The sequence below is a fragment of the Arachis hypogaea genome, chromosome 16 (genome assembly GCF_003086295.3).
Source record: "Arachis hypogaea cultivar Tifrunner chromosome 16, arahy.Tifrunner.gnm2.J5K5, whole genome shotgun sequence".
Lineage (NCBI taxonomy): Eukaryota > Viridiplantae > Streptophyta > Magnoliopsida > Fabales > Fabaceae > Arachis > Arachis hypogaea.
Genome location: NC_092051.1, coordinates 124841730 through 124864223, shown reverse-complemented (window position 1 = coordinate 124864223; position 22494 = coordinate 124841730). Strand labels below are relative to the sequence as shown.

At 33.9% G+C, this 22494-nt stretch overlaps 1 long non-coding RNA gene across 1 annotated transcript; it reads right to left on the bottom strand.

Annotated features, from left to right (window-relative positions):
• Window positions 1-16749: 16749 nt before the first annotated feature.
• On the bottom strand, window positions 16750-19713 carry LOC112759020 (uncharacterized). Its single transcript, XR_003179888.3, has 4 exons — window positions 19545-19713; window positions 19399-19452; window positions 19165-19321; window positions 16750-17026 (listed from the first exon to the last, which is right to left on the bottom strand). It is a non-coding gene; the product is annotated as an uncharacterized lncRNA (long non-coding RNA).
• Window positions 19714-22494: the final 2781 nt, after the last annotated feature.

Below are 22494 nucleotides of genomic sequence, written 5' to 3'. Positions count from 1 at the left end.
TGATGATGGAAAGATTCATGAAAGTTCAAGAAATGATAACAATAGAGCAGGAAGAAATAAGGAAAAATCAAGAGATGATAAGCAGGAACCAAGAGGCCTCACTCAGAAGAGTTGAAAGGCAAATGGAACAACTGGTTCAAAACCTTGCTGAATTGGGCGAGAGAGAGGCAAATATATCTCTAAGGGCCACTGAAGATGACCCAAAAAACAGTGAAAAAGCTGCTGGGTTGAAAGGGAAAGCAGTTATGGAAAAAAGTGAGAAGGCTACGGGAAAAGAAACAATCATCAAGGAAAAGTCCACGGTGAGAGGGGGAAACCAAAGGCAACAGAAGCCTTAACTTCCATGATCAGAAAATGAAGGATGTCAAGCTAATGACAATAAAAGAGCGCTTGTTGGGAGGCAACCCAACCTGAGGTAGTTTTCTTTCCATAGTTATTTTAATAAAAAGGTTAATTAACTTCATCTATATTGCAAGAAGCTAAGTTTGGTGTTGCACACCAAAACAATCCAAGGGAGAATGAAGGATTCTAAGTTTGGTGTTCCACCAAAATTTCATCATAAAACGCATTCTCACTCTCTGCATAATGCTAGCTTCAAGCATTTAGATAAACTAGTTAACCATTCTGCCGTTTCCTAGTTTTCAGTTTATTACTTTTGAAAAAGAAAAAAAAAGTTTCACACATGGTTAATCTGATGCATGAGAACCATTGGCAAGGTACTAAGTTTGGTGTTCCCACACCAAAGTAAGTACAAAAGCCCATAAATAAATCATGCATGCTAATCATTGTTTCTAAGTGCTTGGGGAACAAGCAACTTTCAATATCATTGCAGAGGTTCATACAAGTTTTTGGAAGGATTAAGCATCATCAACCAAAGAGATGAAAGAGGAATGTGTGGGTCAGTGATGATGATGATGAGGAGTAAAGCAAGCGAACTCCAAAAGGTTGTATTGTTAAGTGATTATCTTACATCAAACACTGCTATGATTGAGAGTGGTTTTGTTTCCCTGATTATCTGTCTGTTTAGTATAGTTTTTTTTCTGAAATTCAATAAGCAAGATGCTTGATCATTTACAACATCATACTCTCCAAAACTTGTTTGCACTCAATTTTTCAAAAAAATGCATCACATGAAAGTTCTTTGAAAAGAAGGATTGAGGAATTAAACAATTTTGAGGCAAGCAAAAGATTAGGAGAAGTGGTGGTTCTAGTTGTATAATTATGTATTGAGGTTGCATGCTTATGAAAACTTGCATGGGAGCTCATAGGCGGGACATAGAGTTCAAAGAAGTGTTGTGGAGATTCTCAAACATTTATTGATCCAAGAAGCAGCAAACAAAACAAAAGAAAATAAAGAAAATACAAAAACAAAAAGAACATGGCCCAAGGCTCTGAGCATCAATTACTAGGCAGAAAAGAAAAGAGAAACAAAAACTCAAAGAGTTATTATCCTAGTAAATGCTTGTGGTCGAAGTGTGTCAAAGAAAGAGGCTTGAGCAAGTAAATCCTTAGGGGTGCTTTAACACCTAATACCTTAAAACCAACTGGTTTAGGAGTATTGATTGAAAGTTTATCTAAAGAGCCGCTTTGAGACATGACACTTAGAGTCAAGGCCAAAGCACAGAAACTATTAGCTGCTTCAAGGTGATTACCTATAGAGAGATCTCCATGATATCATTTGGATGAAAGTCCTAAGACCTAAGACTTCCAATATGTAAGGACTAGTAAGCACTGAGGCCCTTGCATGAGCATATGATTTAGAGTTCACCCCACTGTCACTTGATCACTTCACTCACAGGATAGTACATGTAATTTTTCAAATCCATTCTGATTGAAAGAACCTTTGAGCATAATTCCTTTCTTGCTTGGGGACAAGCAAGTTTTAAGTTTGGTGTTGTGATGACAAGTCATCTTAGCCTATTTTCACTAGCCTTTTTCTTTTGTTTTCGATTGATTTATGCACTTTCTTGAGCCATAAGCAAGCCAATTGGGTAGATTTTCATGTTTCCTTTGATTTAATCAACCATGGATGAATTAATGCAATTTCATGAGATTTTATGCTATAATTGTCATATATTATGAAAGGATAACAAACTCATGATTTTGAGCAAAGCTTTGATGTGTTTGGTTGATTGATGATAGGTGAAAAGAGTTTTGAAGAAGGTTGAAGAAAGAAGGAATGGCTAGGAGCAAGAGAGAACAAAAAGCTTGAGCAAAAGTTTGCCTCAAACTTTAGCTCAAACTTTTAAAAAAGTTGAAAACACTCCAGAGGAAAAAAGCTTGAGCAAAAGTTTGACCTCAAATTTTAGCTCAAACTTTTGGGAGAAAAGCTTGAGCCAACGTTTGCCTCAAACTTTTTGGCAAACGTTGGCATCACAAAATCAATACCCTGGAGGAAAAAGCTTGCGCCAACGTTTGAGGTCAAACTTTTGCTCAAACGTTGGCGCCACACTTGCACACCCTGGAGGAAAAAGCTTGCGCCAATGTTTGAGGTCAAACTTTGGCTCAAACGTTGGTAGCAGCAAAGTGAAGCCATCTGGTGTAAAAAGTTTGAGTAAAAGTTTGCCTCAACCTTTTACTCAAACTTTTACTCAAGCTTTTATGTTTTTCAACCCGATTCACAATGGATCTTTCTCCAACTCCAAGAGCAATCAACCAAGGTCTTTATCAACCCAATTCCATCAAGAACAAAGGCCCAATTCAAGGCTTGAAGACCATTTGAAGAAAGTGTATAAATAGCTTAAGATTTAAGTTTTCAAGGGGAGTTTTTTTTTCCTTTAGAGCTTTCTGTTTTAGTTTTGCTGAGGGCTTTTGGTTTTGGAATCATTTTGAGTTTCTGAGTTTCGGAGAGGAGAATTGAATTCTCTTCTTCTTAGTTTTCTTGTTTTCAATTTCAATTACATTTGTCTTGGATCTTGGGTTGAAGAATTGAGGAAATTCTGTCTCAATCTCATCTTGAGATCTCTCTGTCTCACTTTACTGCACTTTTGGAAATTGAATTTGGTTTTGCTTCTTTTACTGCTTGATCTTTAAATTCTCTTGCAATTGATTTCTGGATTGGATCTAGGAAGGCATTGAGATCTAGACTTGGTTATCTAGTCTCTTGGGCCCTGAGATCTGAAATTCCCTTTTTATTTCTCTGTTGAACGCTTCTTCAAGCGATTTACATTTTCTGTTTGAGATCTATTGCAATTAAATCCATCTTTTACTTCCCTGCTTGTTGCAATTTTACCTTTCCTTGTTTAAATTCTGCAAATCCACTTCCCAATTCCCTTTACAATTCAAGCCATTTACATTTCTTGCACTTTAAGATTCTGCAATTTACATTTCTTGCGTTCTAAGTTTCTGCCATTTAATTTCTTGCTCTTTAAGATTCAGCTTATTTACTTTCTTTGCTCTTTAATTTCCTGCAATCTACCCTTCTCCCTTTACATTTCAAGTAATTTAGTTTCTGCAATCACAAATCACCCAACCAATATTTGATTCGCTTGACTAAATCAACCACTAAACTAAAATTGCTCAATCCTTCAATCCCTGTGGGATCGACCTCACTCCCGTGAGTTTTTATTACTTGATGCGACCCGGTGCACTTGCCGGTAAGATTTGTGTGTTTGGAATTCGTTTTCCAAAAATACACATCAGTAGTCCGACACCACAATTGCGACGCTCCTCGTCCCAGGCTGCTCCCACCGTTGCTGCTAGGTCCTCCTGGGTCCTGGCCACTGCCGCTGCTACGTCTAGCCATCGTCGCCGCTGCTCGTCGATCCTGGGCTCCTGGCCATCGATGCTGCTCCCCTGTCCTCTTTGGGTCTGTCGTCTGGCTGCCTCCTCTGTCCTCGTCGTCCCTGTTGTTATTCTGGTATGTTGGTTTTTTTGTTAACATTTTGAATTTTTTATCTTTTTACAAAATAGTGTGCATGACTAAATCATTAGCATAAGTTTAGGTTTGTATCAGATCAAACATTTAGATAAGTTTAGGTTTGCTTGCTTTGATTAAACTTTACAATTTTGACAAATCTAAAATCTGATGCAAATTTTTTTCTTGTTTGCTGTGTTTTGTTTTGTTTGATAATGGTTTTGACTAAATCTGAATGTATAATACTTGTTTTAACATTTTATTTTATTTCATAAAGTATGAATTCTAAAACTGTGAGTAATCTTGTTATTGCTGGAGCTGGTTCTGAGGCTGCTTAGGTTGAGGTTGATGAACCTAGTTCGAAAAGGGCTAGACCAGCAATATCTGATGTATGAAATTTCTTCAAAAAACTTGGGCTAGATAAGGATGGAGTAAAATATTCTGAGTGTAAAGGATACAAGAAGGTGTTTAAAGCCGGAGGTAAGTGATATGGCACAAATACTCTTAAACGACATCTTGATAATTGTACCCAAATTAAGCATAAAGATATTGGTTAGAGTATAGTGAAATTACAAAAAAAAAAAGAGTTCACTTAAGATTGATTTAGGAGTTGCTAGGGATATATCTGCTTCTTATATAGTTGCTGGGGATAAGCCATTCAATATGGTTGATGATAGGAGATTTTGAAATTAGGTGAAATATATAAGTCCAACTTTGAAACTCCTACTAGGAATACGGTTAAGTTTGAGATAGTGAAAGTTCACAAGAGAGAAGCTGCAAAACTTAAAAAGATTTTAGTTTTCATTCCAAATAGAATTTATTTAACATCTGGTCTTTAGACATCCATGAAAAATGAGGGGTTTATATGTTTTACTGCACACTTTGTTGATGAGAATTGAAAATTACAGAGTAAAATTCTCAATTTTTGTCATATGTCTCCTCTTCACATGGGATTTGAGTTGTCTTCTAAAATTTTTACGCATTTGAATGAGTGAAAAATTGACAAAAAGATTTTTCCATTACTTTGGATAATGCTTCTTTTAATGATAATTGTGTTGATCACTTGAAAAGTATTTTGGATGTGCATGATTCATTGTTATGTGGTGGTGAATTCTTTATGTTCGTTGCTCTGCTCATATTTTAAATCTTATTGTTCAAGATGGAATGAAAATAGCTGGTGATGCAGTGCATAAGATTAGAGATTGTATTAAGTATATGAGAAAATATGAAAGTCAAATGGTTAAATTTAAAGAATGTTTTTTAGATACTAAGGGAGTTGAGTATACTAAGTTAATGTCTCAAACTTATTACCCGACATCCAACTTGTATTGTTTACAAGTTTGGCAAATTTAGCTTATTTTGATGAATAGTATGAAAAATAATAAAGTGTTTATAAGGATCATGGGAGAACAAATGATGATCAAGTTCAAGAAATATTGGGATGAATATAGTGTTGTTCTTGCATTTGGAGCAGTTCTTGATCCTAGATTTAAACTCAACACTTTGACTCATTGCTATAATGAGATTGATTCTATTAGTGCTAAAGACAAGGTGGAACATGTGAAGAGTAAGTTATACAAGCTCTTTGAAGTTTATGACTTCAATTCCTCTACAATTGTAGAAAGTGCTTCTCAAACTCCAAGTATGGTTTCTTATATTTACTTCTGCAATAGGAACTCAACTTATTAAAATTGTTGGTGTAAGTATTTTTTTTCTTATATTTACTCTACTTGGTCATATGTATTTTTTATTGTTCATTTTTTTCTTCATATATTGTTTGCGATTCAAAAAATTTGATGTCCCGTAATCAACAGCTGAAGTGAAAAGTGGAAAAAACCAACTTGATGTTTATTTGAGTGAGGCAACATTGTTTTGCAATGATACAATCATATATATTTTGTAATGGTGGAAAGACAACAATCATAGATATTTTGCAATAATGCAATCATAGATGTTTTGTTGAGCATTTCTATTACCATCGTGGCTTTAGAATCTGCATTTAGCATGGGTTCTCAAGTTTTGAACAAGTATAGAAGTTGTTTATTGTCAAATAATGTTGAAGCTGTGATTTGCACTCAAAATTTGATACGTGGATATGCTGATTATGGTATAATTATATTTATAGCATACCTACTTTAGTGATTTTGTTCATTATTATGTATTATCTTTCTCATACATTTATTTACTTTTTTCTAGAAAAATATTTAGATGAGAAAGATATTGCAAAAGGAGAAGGTTATTCTTCAGGAGTTAGTTCCAATGATGTTATTGATCTACAAGAAGATGAATATGAGAATTGAAGATGTTCTAATTTAGGGTTTTGGATTATATTTTACATTTGATTGATTATGTTTTAAACTTGTAGATGTTTAATTATATGTTTTGGACAATGTTTATTTTGCTTTGGACAATATTGGTTTTATTATTTTGTTTCAAAAAATTTAGTTTATGATTATGTTTATTACGTATTTATAATTATAAAGACTTTAATGTTTGTGAATTTAGAAATTATAAATTTTTATGTCTTTAGAAACTATAAATTTATTAAAACGGTTGTGAAATTATATATATTGTTTAATATTTAATAGTAAAAAAAATGAGATTTGGCAGGCTTGGCCTGCCAGCCCTCCGTTAGCGGAGCGAGGTGAGGTTTCAGGACCGCCTCATTAAGTGGGGAGGAGCGGGCTTTCCCATTTGCCATCCCTAGATGTGATGATTAGCATCTTGTCCAAAAGTTGAGAGTATTTAGCCTCTAAACACAGTCTTCAAGAAAGCACCATCAAGACCAATGAGTAGTGGACAACATCCAACTTTAAAATTGTTCTTGCAACCAGCAAACACACATACATCCTCTCGAAGATTGGGTCATCATGTGGCCGTAGAGTTGTGCCAATTTGAACAGTTCATCCTGGGTTGATCTTCAGCAAAGTAAGGCTATAGTCCTTGCCCAATGCATATTGTGCCTTCTCATCCCCATATACCACATTCCTAACATTATTAAGTGCCCTTGAGATTGAATTTCCATTTAGAGACATATCATACTTTGTCTTGAATAATGTTGTAGCATCACAATGTCGAATGTTAAAATACTTTCTTATCTTCTTCACCAACTTACTTGCAACTCAGTTTCTATTTGCAGCCCTATTCTTATCCTCTCTCGGACAAGTATGATCATCCATGAATGTCTTCACTTACTAGCAGTTGTCTTCATGGTCCCTTGTAGCATAAATCACCCATTTGCATTCTTTAGCCTTACACACTATCCTTGCCCTTTTCCTATTGTTCTTCTTGAACCTAATATGCCTTCCCTCTTGAATGGTGTACTCCATCACGGCATTTTTGAAGTCTCATTTGATATTCAACTTCATTCCCACTTCTAAATGCAATTCACCAGAGCTTGCACTCTTCGAAAACACTTGAAACAATTCATCGGAATCCTCTTCCTCATCCAGCTCATCTTTAGAGTTCGGTGGGATTTTCATCTCTGATGAATGCCATGAATTTGCTCCATCTGATTCAGCCCCTGGATCATAAGCACCATAGACTTCAATCTTTGCATTTTCCATAAACCCAAGATCAACTATTATCTTCATCTTTCTGTTCCATTTACCTTTACCACCTTCTTCTTTAGGAACATTATTCAATTTCACATCCTTCCTTCTAGAGGAAGAAACATTAACCCCCTCAACCGAATCAAAAAAGCTATCATTTGTTATTGGCTTATACACTTTATCTTTAGCACTCTCATAGCTATTAGAGGAGTTCCCATAAGAAGATAGCACAATTTCAGGTACTTTAATTGACTTATCCTTTGCAACGGTTCTTGTTCAGTGCCTCAAAGTGGAAGATCTTAGACAATATGTAACACCCTATCACCCTAAGTCTTACCTCTAGCCGTAAAACAAAGGACGACAAAGCATCACGACAGTTCAAAAACTCATACAATAATATATAATCAAGGAATATAATATACTAGAAGTCCGATGAAGGAATAACAGCTCAAAGACACAAGAAATAGAGACACAAAAGCGCGAATCGTTCACACCCGATCACTAAATGCGTAGGCACAAGAGATAAACAGAATACATAGAGTAAACGAGATATATATAATATACAAAAGAGAACTAGGCACAGCCTGCGGAGTTTAGACCGACTATTTAAACCATAATACAACAGAGTTTTTGAGTGTTAAAAGGATACATCTTGTCTCTCAAAGTTAAGCCTCTAAGGCAACATGTGATGACAAGTCATCTTATGCTAGCTTTTCAAGCATTTTTCACTTGTTTCATTAGGTTTTATGAACTTTCTTGCATTAGAAGTAAGTGATTTGGAGTGGAATTGCATGGTTTTGTTGAATCAATCAACCATCCTTTATTTGACACTAAATCATGAGGTTTGAGCTAAAATTAATTGGTTTTTGAATGATTTGTAAACCTTGTGAATTTGGTGATACTTTGATTGGTTGTTTTGATTACTTGTAGGTGAAGAAAAGAAAAAGACAAGAAAGCATGGCTTATGGAGTATAGCCTAAGGGAGAAGAAAGCGTGGCACATTAAAGGAGAGAAGAGCAATAGAGCTCTCTCAAAGAGCTCAGCGCTCTCCAAAGGAGCGCTATTCAACCCAAGAAAGCATATGGCAAGGAAGCTGTGCTCTCCTTGTTAACAGAGCGCTACAAATAACAAAGGAAGCAAGGCAAACTCACAAAGCTCGGTTCACTAAGTTAACTTTATCGGGGCTTCTCCAAAATAAATTCAAGGCACAATTCCAAGGAATGAAGCTACCAACTCTCGAACCCATGACCTAAGGGACCAAGAGGAACGCTCCTTGCAAGGAAAACAAGCCAAAATTGGCCAAATTCCATCCCTCAAGATTCGAACAAGGGACCTCAAGCTACAAAACTTGCAAGGAAAATTGGCCAAGATGGCCTCACAAGGGATCGAACATGGGAGCTCCATGCAGAACAAGGGAGGGGCGCTACTCTTCTTGCAAAGAAAATGAGCCAAAATGGCTCCCCCAAGGTTCGAACTCAAGGCGTCACACTCAAAGGTGGAGAGCTACACAAGGAAAAAAAAGGAAGCTCAGTTCACTTTCCCAACTGAGCGCTACTTCCCCTCACACTCTTCACATTTTGGCACGCCAAGGAGCTTGTCACGCGCACAAATTGGCACACCAAGTGCAAGATGGAGAGCTCAGTTCACTTCACCAACCGAGCGCTACCCTGATTGCTGCCCAAAGGAGCTTGTCACGCCAAAAATTGCCAAGGCCAGCAAGAGGGAAGGTTGCGCTCTTGACACCAACCGAGCTTGACCCTGGGAGTGGCACCCATGGGCCAAAATTCCATTTAAATTCAATTCTTCACCAAATTAGAAAGCCCATTCCAAATTCTAAAATCCAAAAATAGGAAGTGTATAAATAGAAGTTAGTTTAATTTAGGAAGGACCTTTGGGACATTTTTCCTTAGGACTTTCAATCTTTTTGAGATTTTTTACTTTTCATTTTAGAGCTCAATTTTAGATTTTAGCTTTGGGTTTGGGAATTGAGAAGAGAATTGAATTCTCTTGCTCTTTGTTCTTGCTTCTACTCTCTTTATTTTTAATTTTGAATCTTGGATTGAGAATTGAAGAAATTCTGTTTCATTCTTGATCTGAGATCTCTTTTGTTTATTTTCTGCATAATACCAAAGAATTGTGAATTTGGATCTAAGGTTTCTTTACTGTTTTCATCTTTTACTTCTTCTGCAATTATTCTCTTGTTGGATCAAGGAAGGAATTGAGATCTAGACTTGTTCTCTAGTCTCATCCAACCCTTGAGATCTTCAACTTCTCTTTCAGTTAATGCAATTTAGCTACATTTACTTTCTGTTTAACTTCTTCAAGCAATTCTTCTTTTATGTTCAGATCTGCTACTCTTTAGTTCATCTTTTACTTCTCTGTTGAATGTCATTTACTCTCTCTTGTTTAATTTCTGCAATCCCAACTCCCAAAGTCCTTTATGATTCAAGCAATTTACATTTCTTGCATTCTATGTTTCAGTTATTTACATTTCTTGCAATTTAAGCTTCTGTCATTTATATTACTTGCAATTTAAGATTCAGCTTCTTTAATTCCTTTGCCCTTTAATTTACTCTCAATTACCCCTCTCCCTTTAAATTTCATGCAATTTAGTTTCTGTTTAATACAAATCACTCAAATCAATACTTGTTTGCTTGACCAAATCAACCACCTAACTAAAATTGCTCAATCCTTCAATCCCTGTGGGATCGACTTCACTCATGTGAGTTATTATTACTTGATGCGACCCGGTACACTTGCCGGTGAGTTTAGTGTTGGATCTTTTTCCACACATCAACAAGTACTATACAAAAGTGAGAGAATAACTACATTAGAAGGAACAAAATGCAAAAGAGAGAGCCATCCTCCACTCTGTCACCATCCGCAAACTCATTGAGGTGGGTTGCAACCTGCATCTGAAAAATAATAAGAACATATGGTATGAGAACCGGAGGTTCTCAGTATGGTAACAGTGCCCAATAGATAAGATATAAGGTTCTGGAAAGTCAAAGGCAATCCTAGAACTTTACATCGATACAATTATTCAAACTTAACAGAATATATTAATTAAACCATAAACAGGATAATATAACTTAAGGAATTTCTAGTCTAACTATAGTAACCGCTATCCCACAGCCTTCGCCAACCTACCATCCATGAGATCCCATTGCCACCGCCTACCGATCCTCCTCAAACCGTTAAAAACACAAGTAATGCAATCAAGTAAAGCACAATTAATATACATATACAACAAGTAAATTGATTAGCAATTAGGCATAGTATTTGATTAGGCATAACTGAAATAATCAAAGCAAGCAAGCATATAGAAGATGCATATAATGAATTCCTGTCCTATTTGGTTCGTGAAATCACTTGTCGATTCAACGTTGCCAACCTGACACATCCCCTCAGATGTCGCCTTTCTGCCAAGTCCTTGGAATATAGTGCCTGGCTCACTATGTGCATCCCTGGGATATAGTGTTCGGCTCACTTTTATGCGCAATCCTGGGATATAGTGCCTGACTCACTCTCTCTACCCTGAGATATTGTGTCCGGATCACTCTTATGTGCTCCCGGGATATAGTGCCTGACTCACTCTCCACCCTGGGATATAGTACCTGGCTCACTCTTATGGCAAAAAAGGTTATGTGAGTGGAATACTACCTCAGCCCTTACATCTGAACGTAGGCAGAAGACCGCCAAAGTCCCTATGCCAGTACCATTACCTCGACAAGCAGGATTAAACCACCATCCTTGCCAGGCACATAGCGACTTACCAATCAACGCATATCACAATATCATTCAGTGATCACTACTCGTACTCAGCAAATTCATCAACTTTTTATTTTCTCATATCATCATAATTCATCCTCATTTCTCAAATTCTTCCATGTTCATTAACCCTTTCAATAAAGTATTGCTCAACCTCATTCATTTCTTAACCTCTCATTAATGAAATGCTCGACAACTCAACCCTCACTAATTTCATCAACAAGCCTTCCAAAACCTAAATCATCTACTCTAAACTTATAACAAATTAACCTTTTTAATTCATCCAAAGCTCTCTCACTCGTCCCAAAGACTAACCATTAGCTAGGGGGTCTCAACCAATAATTAAAGAGGTTTAGAAAGCTAGAAGAATGCTTAAAAACTCAAAAATCATATTTTCAGCAAAACAGGGGTCATGCGTACGCATGCCATTCTCGCGTATCCATGAGTGTCAAATTGCCAATGTCGCGTAGACGTGCATTATCCGCGTAGGCAAAAGTTCAAAGCAGAAACAAGGTTGCCACGTGCGCATGCCAATGGCTGCGTACAGGGGAGTGTAAAAATGGCAATCTCGCGTACGCGTGCCAGGGTCACGTACGCATGAGTGCTTGTTAGAGGCCAATGCTCATGTACGTATGCCATGTTCTGCGTACGCATGCCACCCAGCTTTCAGAAAATGCTGTTTTGCTTCAGAATCCAGTTTTTTATACTAAACTTCAAACGCGCATAAATTTTTTGTTTTAAATCAATGTTCACCCGTTCTTTAAATGGCATAAACTTTAGAGCAGAGAACTAGAGCACGAACTTCTAGATTCTTACCATTTTATTTAGTTAGAAATGACGGGCTCGACAAGAATTTCGTGTGGCCACGAACAGCACGCAAATCAAAACTCCATAGCTCAAGATATGAGCCAAGAAAGATAAAGGTGAATAGCAAACCCTTCTCTTCCCTTTCAATCTCAACTCTCTCCCTCTATTTGTGATGAATGTGACTGAAATGACCACTTAACAAGCTTATAAATGTTAGGCCTTGGGTTCGATCCAACTGTTTAACGATTTTAGTTCATTTGACCCAACTTTAAACCAAAACCTTTAGAGTTAGCGTCCGATTTTTAATTCTAAATATTTTTTGTAAGTTTTTCTACAGTTTTTATTACTCTTACACAGTATCGAATAGATTTAAGTTAGTACTGCCCACTAAATTATTGGTATATATTTTTACGCAATTATTTGCAGAAAATTATACTTTTTCATTCAAAAAAATATGCTAAATCTAAATTTCACTTTTAAATTTTCTAATTAATATTTCTAAATTTTTGAACCTATTTCGGATAAATAAATTATTATTTTATTTTAATTAATCAATTAATAAACTTACGATTCTTATAATATAAAAGGAAAAAATAAAGATAAATATGATTTAGAATGGAGGAACAAAATTTTTTTTCACGCCTACTTACAAATCGCCTAAATAGACAACAATATGTATCTCAGTAAAAAAAATAGATTTATGCATATAAATAAGTTTTTGACAAAAATATAAATAAATTTTTTATTTTTTTAATTTAAAGACACATAAATTTTTAACTAATTGAAAATATAAAAATGTCCTTTATTTTTTAAAATATAAGACAAATTAATTCTCTAAAAAGACTTAAATGTCTTGTGTTTTAAAAAATAAAAAATATTTTTATATTTTTAACTAATCAATAACTTATTTATCTTTGAGATAAAAGATAAAATACTTATTTATAATTTATTCTAAATTTTGTTGTTTTACGAAATAATAAATTATGTAAACAATCTGTATCCTAATCTAAAAAAATTGATTTATGTATATAAATGTTATTTTTTAAATAATGAATTATCTTAATTATTTTAAAAAAATTCACAAAAATAAAACGAATAACACGTTTGGTTTGAAATAAAATAAAATATTTTAAATATTAAAAATAGAATTAAATTTTTTAAAAATTATTAAAAATTAAAATAATACTTTATAAAATAATAGCAAATATAAAGATTTACAACATCAAAGAAGGATACTATAATCAAATGTGTAAAGTGTAAACCAAATAACCAATGCGAAAATCGCAGAAAGATCACCTAGACTAGTTCTAAAGCTAGTACAGAACAATTAAAACCTATCATCTCTATTAATCACCCACTAAAGATTACATCAAAAGAAGAGAGTGATACATCCAGCCTAGTCAAAGAAATCAAGTTCACCATTATTCTAGCCAATTTGGCTTCAGTTGTCATCAACGTAGTAGTTTACTAGGATTCACATTTAAAAAATACGTGAAATAACTACCGAATGAGATGAAATATCCAAAATTTTCAGGAGATCTTTATTGGCTTTTAATTTGATTTGGGGCTTTCTTTTGGATGGGACAATTTGAAACAGGAGCTCCAAACTCCACCGTTTTCTATTCCTTATGAGCATCTATTATTGCATCCGTACAGGTAGGAGTGTGCATGGGTAAGGTAAAATTAAATTCGTCTTAGTTTAAATTTGACTTTAAATAATAATTGGGTCTATTTTTAAAATTCTTATTTGATTTTAAATTTGTAAAATCACATTATTACTTTCGGGCCACACTGAAATCGGGTATCGACAGAGTGAAATCTGGGTCTTGATAAATTTTATATCAAAAAATTATAATACATTCATTTATAAAAAAGAAAAAAAATACTTGTTACAAAAAAGTTAATAACTATACTTCTTATTTTGTGGCGAAACAATTTTTAAATCCCAGGCCGAAGATCTAGTAGGTTGGGTAGTTTTTACTATCTTTTTTTCTATTTGAATTTTTTATACTCCTAATGTTTTGGGACATCCCACTGCTGCCCCCCTAGGAGTCCGGAACGTATCTCAATCCCAGTGTGGTTGATCATCCGTTGCGCTCGTTGCGGGACTTAACCCAACACCTTACGGAAGATTCAATCCGTGCGATTTTTAGCCAAACACTCTTATGTTCAAGGAGTGGACGTGGGGGAGGGAGTTGAAACCTTAGCACAACTCGCCTATTATGTGGCCGAGCGAAGCGTACCCGTGTGAAGCAACATAAAAATATTTCTCCTAGAGTAGCTGTTAATACGAATAACAGAAACTCTGTTAGAGCCATTTCTGTACAGATCGTCTCTTCGGCTGTTAGGTTCAGTGATGTTAGAATTAATTTAAAATACATATACTTTTTTTAGTCCCTTAGGATGTATATGAGTCGGGTAAAGTCGAGTTCACTTTGACCCGGACCCAACCTTAAATAATGACCTAGTCTATTTTTCATATCCTTACTCGCCTTTAGACCTGGTAAAACCAAATTAACTCCAAAGTATTTGAATTTGGGCCGAATTTTCAGACCGAGTTTGGTCATGTACACCCCCTATATACAGGTATTATATGTGTTATGTATATTTGTAAATTTGTCTCATGAAAATGAAATTAAATTTAAAAATAAAAAATTACTCTTAAAAATTATTATAGAGATTTAATTATTAAAAGAGATATATTGTTATTAAAATTATTAAAAAATTAATTAATAAAAATATTTATAAAGAATAATCAAATTTTTGTATTAAAGAGATAAATATATTTTTAAATGATTTATTTATTTATGTTTTTAATGACATATTTTTCTAATTGATTTTTTTATTTTTCTTTTTTTTTCCAATTATTTTTTTATGATCATATTAAATTTTGAGTCTTATTTTGCTTTCCATTTAAATTTTAGAAATTTTCGGAGTCATCAATTTATAATATCTTTATTATTATTTGACCAGCATAAATTTGATCGATATAAATATTAAATTATTTTTAAAAAATAAATTTTACTAGTTTATATATATAAATTCTAAAAAAATAAATATAAATTCTATTAATTTATGTGTACAAATTTTAGTAAATATAAATATAAATTATATATGTTTTTGTTTGTAAAATTTTAATAAATGAGTACAAATTATTATTGAAACTTTTTTTTTAAATATTATCCATTAGGTGAGTTTGATCCAAAAATGAATCCATTAGCATGTTTAACGTCGTTATAGGAGTGCCATCTGACACGCAGGAAAAATGAGTCCAGTGCATGTTTGACACCTGGTTTGGCTTGCTTCTCTTATCCCTCCTGCATAACCCAGCTAACAGAGGTAATCCCATGTCTCAATCCTGGTTTCTTTCTCTTCGGTTGCTTTCAATTCTTCAGCAATAACAACAAACCATTTTCAAAATATTTGCTCCTCATCCCACCATTGAAGAAAATGTTGCTGAGACAAGAAGAGAAGCTTTCCATTCTACCTTTGTGTTTGACCAAGGTAAGCTGTAGTTACCTTATTTGTTGGGTTGCTAGTTATTATTATTAACTAATGTAAAATTCGCGCCTAGTGCGGGTTAAATGTTGATTTATTATAAAAGTTTATTAATACTTATTGATTGATATTAATAGTTCTTATTTTTAATTTGAAAACAAAAATTGTATATAAAAAATTTATTGTACATTATATAAGATTATTGTATTATATATGTTTTTCAGAACTTTAATAATCTTATAATTTTTCTAATCCATAGTAGCATATTTCACTTAAATATAAAAGTTATTATATTTGTTTATTTAAATAAATGTTATTACACTTTGTTACTGATATACATACCAAAAAATTAAAATTTTACTAAGTGACATGCATTTAATTAATTATACTATTAGACTCTTAGTGTATAGTCTGTGCCATGCGCAAGTCATGTACTTAATATATTTTATTGTATTTTTGTATAGTTTATTTACAAAAAGATTAATATATATTATTGAAAGAATTAATTTATATAGTATACAAAAAGATTAAATAATTAATTTAGTTAGTATATAGAAAAATTAATGTAGGTAATATTCTTTAATATTTTAGTTTATATTAACTTATATCTTTTGAATAATTTTTTTTTCAAATGTAACCTCTTTAAAACAAACATTTTAATTAAACTAAAAAGTTAACTATTTTAGATTTATGAAATTAATTATTCAAAATATTTTATTAGTATGTCTTTCATTTTTTGGACATGTTTCATAGATCTATTTAATTTTTTTTCTTAATCTCTGTGAAAAGGAGCTCATATCTATTAACATATAACAAAATTTTTCACACGTTTATGAATTGAGTGATTAATATCTTTTAAAAATATTAATGTTTAAACTAATTACATAACATAAGTATATAAAATTTAGAGTTGTTAAAACTAATTTGTATATTTTTAATGTTTTTTTATTCAAATGAAATTTTTTTAGCATATTTTAACAAATTTTAAGAAAGAAAGAAAACAGATTAATGGTATGCTGTAACACCCTATTACACAGAGTTTTATGCTTAAGTCGTAGAATAGAGGTAATGTGGTGTTACGACCTCTAGACAGCAAAATAAATACATAATAGAAAATAAGATAATATACTAGGAGCCTTAAAACAAAATGGGTAAGCAAAAATCGCAAAAGAAAAAGCGCAACGCTCAAAGAAAATGATTACTTGCGCGCTAAGAAACCTAATAAAAACATGGTAAAGATAAGCAAAAGAATAAGGAACGGCCAAGGAAACAGCATAACTAGCCCCTGACTCAGCCTGCGAAGCTAAGGCTGGCCGGAGGATATATATATATATATAAACATACTTAAGTATCCCCAAAATACACTAAAACATCAAAGTAAACTCCTATCTCTCCCTAATCCTCTAAGATGAGCAGCATACATAAGTTACTTGTATAAGCTAAACAAATATATACATATATACAACCAAAAACCAAAATACACCCAAGGACTACTTCGCTTCCCAAGATCCAGACGCCTAGCGAGGAGCCTCTCGACCTGCATCTGAAAAACAACAATACAATATGGAATGAGAACCGGAGGTTCTTAACATGGTAAAAGTGCCACACGCATAAGAAATACGGTCCTGAGAATGCCATAGCCAATCCTAGAACTCCGTTATTCAATTATCCAACTTAAGTACTAAACAGAAGCCATAAACAGGGGCAGTTATTCTAAATCTACCTAACTTACTCAAATTCAATCCTAATCTAACACCCAACCGTTTCTCCATTTCCTCCATTTTCTCCATCAACCATAATGCAACAGAAACAAGCAACCAACAAGTTCATGCACAAGTAATGAGCAGATAGTATAAATAGCAAGTATAACAGATAGCAGGTGATATATATCAATTAGGCATACCCAGGAAATGCATAGCAATCAAAACAAACAAATGCATATGATGCATGCCTGTCCTATGTCTGATGGGACCCATCTGTCGGTTATCCAGCCAACCCGACAAGTCCGAAAACCTTAGACTGTCCCCCTCGCGTATCCCCAAGAGTCTATGCATAGAGTTCACATTCAATTATCATATAAATCACTCAATGGGGGTTATCCATACCCGGGAATTTATACGTGCCCGGTCACCCTTACGATGTAGGGTTAACAGAGTATCGAGAATCAACCTAGAACACGTGGTGGCGAGCCACGGTTTTTACCCAAGAAAACTCGTATCTCAAATATCATCATTCATAAGCCATTTCATAGTCATAATCATTATTTAATCATTCATCAAGCCATGGCATGTTAACTCCTTTTATTAACAACCTCCATTTTCACATTTTTCATCATCATTCCCTTATAATTCATCTTGATTACCCTTTCCGGGTCCTGACCAAACTATTTATCAAACTCTTCTCAACCTTCTTAATATCGAATAATCTTAAAATCAACCCAACCCTAACATTAAATCAATCACATCACAAGAAGATTAAACTTTAACTTCTCGAACCCATGACTATCACTAAGACATCCTCGACACTCTATTTTCTTTTCTGTTTTTAATATAACAAATGAACTCGAAATTGTGCAAAATTTATGTCCAGGCATTTATCTTGAAATAAGCTTTCTAACAAACTAAAGATCATAATTTTTTGATTTCTCTAGCCTCAGAAATAAAGGAAAAACTGTGACTGCTCTGCAGTGCATAAAACTAGAAAAATAGCAGCAGCATGTGATATTCAAAATTCAATATAAAATCCAAGTTAAATCCAATGACTTTAAAAATTAATGTAGTTAAACTTTACTCATACAAGTTTCTTTCTCAATTGGTTCTGAGTTAATACCATTTTTAATGAAGTTACATTACCTGGAAGTTAAGTAAAAATGAGTCAAAATCTGTTTTAGAAACCAACAAGCTTAGTACCTTTCAATTTGAAGAACTTTTATTACAAAACTCCAATTAAGCTAAATTTTTATTTGGAAACTTATAGCTCATCCAGAAACAAGTTTTTCTTGGTTGCAACCCAATTGCTATTCAATTCTAAGAGCTACAAGCATTGGAAGTTGATGCATAGCTTGCTGAAATCTGTTTCTTTTCAGCTTTGACCACCAATATTCAAAAATTCACAACTCCCAATCCTCAACTCTTAAAATTCTGAAGTTTTAGAACAATAAAGAAAGTTAATCAAATTTTATAGCAAAATTGGTTTTGCTCCAAAACTCAACTCGTAGAAGTCGCAGCAAGACAAACAAGTTGCTGCCCTGTTTGACCATTTCTGCTGCAGGACAGATTTAACAACCTAACTTTAAAAATTTGCCATAAATTGTATATTTAACAAAAAGGTCCCAAATTTTTCAGTTTAGTTCCTTATATTCCCAAGTTTAGTCCAAACTTAGTCTCATGTAATTCCGATCATTACATAATTAGTTACAGCATATGCAATACCACCATAACACAACTCTACATCCTTGTTAACAAACACCAATCCTAATCCATCATAAATAAATATAAGAGCACACCATTAATAACTTCCACACCTCATAATTCTGATATATATATCCACCAATAAATCTATTCCAACAACATTACAAGGCTAATCATTAAATACAACAAATAACTCAACTTATCCTATGGTTCCTCTAACCTAAGTTTTCACAATACCGTAAATATTAAATGTGCGAAACTTAAACCATACCTTGGCCGATCACTTAATTCACCCAAGGAAACCTCTCAACACAAAATCACAACCCCTCCAAGCTCAATCAAACAGCCCCAAAGCAAGTCTTGTCACCAACAAAGCTCCAAGTAATCCAAATTCAAGTCCAATGCATGAAGACCCTCTTAAACTACACCTAATACACATATATATGTTCCAATTCAGTTTTCTATTACCAAAAACAAGATTGAGCTAGGGTTAGGGTGTTCTTACCATACCCATATGCTCAATAGCTTGAGCCCACAAGTTCCAGAAGCTAACTTGATCCTAGAACATAGAAATTGGACAAGATTCACCATAGGTTTTCAAGTTTACCAAAGAAAGAGGAATAGGGATTCTGAACTTAATAGGAGGCTTACCAGTGAAATTATTCAGATAGAAAGGTAGAGCTCGACGCGCTGAGCGCGTGGCCGCGAACGGTGCGGCGATCGGAGCCCGGACGGAGGAGTTATGGTGGTGAGAAGGAAAGGTGAGGGTTAGGTTTCTTCTCCTCCCCCCTTGCTGTTTGTGTCGTGACTTTAGTGAAATGGAGAAGATGAAGCTGCTGCTTCATTTATGTTAGCGGTCCGGTTGGACCAACGGGTCCGATTTGCGTCCCAGTTCAACCGGTTCGGCCTTTCCGGTCCGATTCTGGGCCAAATTTTCGAAATTGGTATCAAAATTCTCGTTTCGACAAGCTCTATCCTATTTTGATATTAGTTTTGCATTTTTATCTTTCCTAATAAAAATTCAATTTATTAGCTAATAATTTACCGATTTTAGCGGGGTTTACATATGCACCATTAATTCAACATCCATTTCTGGTATCCATAAAGAAAGAAAGGAAGAAAAGTAAAGGTTCAAAATGAGACATTGCCATTAATTCCTCCTCAAATTCACATAAACAGATATACAAACTTTTTATGAGCAAATTAATTATCACAAAGTAATCATGTATAGTCATAACATTGTTGCACATATATTGTTAAAGAAAGTCAAAGCAACAACCAAAGCTTTTTAAAGAAAAGAAAGCCAAAGCACAACCAAACCTTTATGAGGGGGATTGTGTATCTTTCCTAATATAATGTTAATAAATCAATGAAAATATTTACCAACTCTGAGTTGAGGGAGATTGTGATCATACTGTTTAGATTTACTTCAACTATAGCACCGCCCATGAAGAAAATCCTTTTATCAATACTTCTACTGTTTAAGTTTCGATCCATAATGACATTAACACCTGCAGCAATACAGGCAGTGGCAACTGAGATAGATGCTTCAATTATTGCACAAATTAATTACAAAATTTAGAGAATAATATACCTTTCGCTCTTGTTTCTTTTTTTAAGCGTGCAACAGAGTCTTCTGTCTTATAATTGACGACAACATTAGCTCCAAGATCCTCACAGGCAGATAGTCTTTCTTCTCTGCCTGAAATTCAATACTTGATTTAGACAAAACTATTCACGTTAACTATAGTGTTTGTTCTAATCTGGTCAATTCTGTCCTCTTGGAATGCAAAGCAATTAGAGTTTGTAAACAGACTACTGCCCAAAAGAAAAAGTATAATGTTCACTTAAAAATTTTGCATTATAGTAATAAAAGTAGCTTCACAAAAGAAAACTTACGCATTTATAAATATGAAAAAGAGAAAGCTATTAGATCACAATTTCATATTGAGCATCGTGTTTTCATAAATATGGACAACTAAGATTATATTTAGCGATCATCTATGTATATATCTTAAGAGAAATTAAACCATCTTTTCTATCATCACCATTACTGCCATTTAAAATGATGGACAATTTTAAAAAGTGAAACACAGAAGAATTGAAAATTGACAAAGAGAGTTTGTATGTATTCTATCAATTAGTCCTCTAAAATCAGCATTAATCCATGTAATGATTAAAATGTTATACTATGTCAAATCATAATACAATGCTTCTGCAAACTATCCCTGGCTATGATGTCTTTGAAACTGTCATAATATAAAGCAATTCACTACTAATTACTATCTCGGTATATTTTCTTTGAATGCAAAAAATTATGTAAGAAAAATTATGCCTACAATCATGTAAGAAATTATTACTTTAGTAGCAAATATATTCTAGAGCAAAAATGTTAAATTGATTATGCAAACGTTTCTTCTATATTGAAGGAAATTCTTAGCTTATGTAGTAGTATTATACCGTGTGAAGTTGAAAACCAAAACCATGAGTAAATTTAGGTAATATATCTACATGAGTTTTTAGAAGGCATATCTCAAGCACAACCTGACGCGAACCAAATAAATAAAGAAAACTGAACATAGCCAAACAGGGTATCATATTTTAGTTATGAAGGCTAAACTTCTTAATATAATCTAATTAAACATAATAATACAAAGACCGAACACACTTGTGTTGTATATAAGAGATGAAATATATATATATATATATATATATATATATATATGAGGGAATCGAAAGCTTTTTTTTTTTGAAAGAGGAGCTCGACTATATATATATATATATATATATATATATATATATATATATATATATATATATATGAGGGAATCTGAAAGCTTTTTTTTTTGAAAGAGGAGCTCGACACATAAAGTGGAGCATAGAGAAAAACAAGGATAAAACAACTCAGACAAAGAGACAAATCCTATAACCTACAATAACATATATCCCTTTGTTATCTCCGACATTGCCATCAACAACAAAAGGGATCTACACCTAACCACTCCTTGTAGCTCAGAAAGGACATGTTGATAATATCGTCAACTCCTTTTCCTTTGTTTTGGAAGATCCTCCTATTCCTTTCCAGCCATAAGTTCCAGGTGATCGCACAAAAGCACACCATCAATTGCTTGCACTCCGCCTTCCTTTGTGATATCTCTGTCCAGCTTAAGAAATGCTCCTTCAACGTACCTGGGCAAGACCATTGTCTACCAACATACGATAACCACGCACACCAAACCTGCCAAGTAAAACTACAGCCAAGGAACAAGTGGTGACTAGAATTAATACTTTCATTACAGAAAACACACAAGGTATCTTGTTGGTTAATAGCCCCAAACCAACTCAGTCTCTCCTTCGTACTGATCCTGCCAGTCAAAGCAAACCAAACAAACAACTCCACTCGTGGCGGGACTAGTCCTTTCCAAATAGTTTTAGTAAAGCTGTAACTTGTGATATCCTTCGGGACCATTTCCACCTGCATTACCTGCACAAAAGAGTTAGTTGAATAAATTCTATGTTTATCATATTTCCACACAATCCTATCCTCTCTGTCATGTGCAAGCCTGACCAGCCTTAATACATCGTGTAACTGGTTCACTAG